Genomic DNA, 2,231 nt, shown 5'->3' with positions numbered 1-2,231 from the left:
CCTGGAAGCTCAATTTCAACTCCCCCGACTGCCTCGACTACAAGGACCAGGCGTCCTGGCGCTTCCAGGTCTTGTGAGGGGCCGACCGCTGTCCCCCCAAGCTGCCACGGACCCCCTACCTGGGGTCTCCCCGCTGCCTCCCGGGCAGGACTCTGGCTCCGGCTCTTCTTCTTCCTCCTCCCCCCTCTTCGTTAGCAGTGGCGATGCCCCTGTCTCTACTGACTGATATTTATTTGCTTCCTGCGCCCCTCCAGCAGGTTTATTATAATTATTATTTTTTTAAATGCAACAGAAGAGGAGTTTTAAAAAAAAAAAAAAAAAAAAGCCTAGCGTCTCCCCTGCTGCCCCCTGGGCAGAGGCGCAGGCTGGCTCCTGATTTCATGCAGGGACCCTCACACCCACCCCCCCAGGTGCCAGGAGCCCCCGCCTTGCCGGTCCTGTACAGCCTCTTGCCACTGGGAGCAGCGGGATGGATGTAAATACTAGGTCCGTTCCAGTGACCGTGATTATTTTTAGTTGATGCTGTTGGGTTGGCATTTATCTAGAGTCTAACACGGAACAGAACTTAAAAAAAAAAATAAGTTTTTTTTTTTATTTTAATTTTCTTCCCTAAAAATGAATCTTTCCCCGTCTCGCATCCTCCGTCCGTCCCCGAGGGCTCTGTGTGAGCTCTGCCGCGCCATTCCTGGGACTGGGGGCGGGGGAGCAGCAGTGCCGGGGGGTGCCCAGAGGGGAGGGAAGGGCTGCCTAGCTGATCCGCAACCTGCAGACCAAAAAACCCAAAACTTTTGGAAAAAATTAAAAACAAAGAAAAATAAAAACGAAAGAAGAAAAAGCAGTTTTAAAAAAAAAAAGTTTTGGTTTATTTTTGGGGGGGAGGGTTGCAGGGAAAAGCAGCTCTGCTTTGGGGTTGGAGGGGCACGACTTTTTGGGGGGGGTGTTTTTTTTGTTTGGTGGGTTTTTTTGTGGGTTTTTTTGGTTTGTTTTTTAAGCCCCTTCTGTCAGTGGGTGTGTTTTCCCGGGCCGGGGCTGCAGCCCTGCCGCTTGGCTGCCTTACCCACTCCAGGCCGGTGCTTTCCAGCAGCTTTACCCTGCAGGGGGAGAGGGACCGTGTTTGTGTGATTTTTGATGCCGTAACCCCACACTTACCCCTTCAACTGTAAGGCAACCCCCCTTCCTTCCTTTCCCTCCCACCCCAATAAAATCCGAACTAATCAACGTGGTGGTCTCCTGTCCTCCTTCCTCCCCTCTGCCTCCTCTTCCCCAGGAAACTTCCCGGGGGGGTAGAGGCGCTGGGAAATGCTTCTCAGGGGGTCCCAGCAGGATGGGGAGATGTGATGAGTTTGCAAGTGCTCTGGAGACGGGACCCACTGCCACCTCTGCGGGTGTGGGCTGGGACCTGCTTTCATGTTAATTGATGCTGTTAATTGGTTACTGATTTATTGCTGCACCGCCGTGCCGGTGGGACCCACGGGATGGGCAAATGCTGGCTGAAACAGCAAAACCCCACCCGGTGGGGCAGCCCCACAAATTCGGGCAGGCCTGGGGGGTGGTGGGGTGTGAGGGCCACTCAGACATATGGCCATGCAGACAGACCTCTGCCCCGTGCAGGCAGGGGCAGGGGCAGATGCTCTGCACCCCAGCTTGCAGCCCTGGCTCCCAGCATTTCCCTCCTCAGCCACTGTGGGCTGCAATCCAGCTTGGGGGGGGGAGGGGGGGGGGAACGGGATGAATTATTTCTCATGACAATCGCCCCCTTTTTTTTTTTTTTCCCCAGACATTCCCTGCAGTTTTTGGAAACTGCCCACTGGTGCTAGGGCCATTCCCATGGGACTGGGGCTGAAGGGACGACTGCTACCCTGTTTGGGCCATTGGTGCACTGGTGGGGGCATCCCCAAATTGCCGTCCTCCACCCTGTGGTCTTGCAGCAGTGCCCACTGCAGCTGGGGGCTCTGGGTGCTGTGCCGTGTGCCCCCCTTCCTGCTGTCCCCAGGCACCCCTGGGGCAGTGGGGACTATGGGAGGCGGGGGTTGAGAGGTGTTGAGGCACCAGCATGCTCTGGGAGGCCACTTTGGGAAGGGTTTGCACCCCCTGTGACACCCCCCTCATCCCCACCCCCCCCGCATCCTGGTGGGGTGTGAACGGGGCTGGCAATGTGCTGCCACGGCTGCTGGGAAATGGGCTGCAAGGGGGAAAACCCGCAGGGCCAGCCCCTGGCACAAGCCCTTGGG

The sequence above is a fragment of the Egretta garzetta genome, unplaced genomic scaffold (assembly GCF_000687185.1).
Source record: "Egretta garzetta isolate BGI_Z169 unplaced genomic scaffold, ASM68718v1 scaffold360, whole genome shotgun sequence".
Classification (NCBI taxonomy): Eukaryota; Metazoa; Chordata; class Aves; order Pelecaniformes; family Ardeidae; genus Egretta; species Egretta garzetta.
This window is presented reverse-complemented; position numbering follows the sequence as displayed.